Raw genomic sequence first — 443 nt, 5'->3', positions numbered from 1 at the left:
AGGCGGCCCCGTGGCTTCCGGAGGCGCCCGGGCGGGATGAGCTCACTGCGAGTTGGCTTGGATTTCATCAGCTTCCTCTGCCGGAGTTGCCCCCATCAGCCCGCGCTGGCGGCTCGGGCGAATCCGCCGTGCGCCTGCTGCCCCCGAGCGGCGAAAGGCGGAAGCGCAGGCGCCGCCAAAGAAAAGTCTACCTTTGCTACTTACGATGTCACCAGTTCGGGAATGCTGCACACTGGAACACATTTAATCCTCATGACAACCCCACGAGACACAAACTATTTTAAATTCATTTACAATTGGCAAACTGAGGTCAGAGAATTGAGGTCGGCCGCCTAAGGTCACATAGCTGACGAATGGAGCCTCTGGGCTTTTACAGGGAGAGAAGGGGATGCTTGTAACCACCACGATGCCAGTAGTCATTTATTCTTACATTCATTCATTCA

Source organism: Pteropus vampyrus, unplaced genomic scaffold (genome assembly GCF_000151845.1).
Source record: "Pteropus vampyrus isolate Shadow unplaced genomic scaffold, Pvam_2.0 Scaffold138, whole genome shotgun sequence".
NCBI lineage: Eukaryota > Metazoa > Chordata > Mammalia > Chiroptera > Pteropodidae > Pteropus > Pteropus vampyrus.
Note: the sequence above shows the minus strand (reverse complement) of the source record.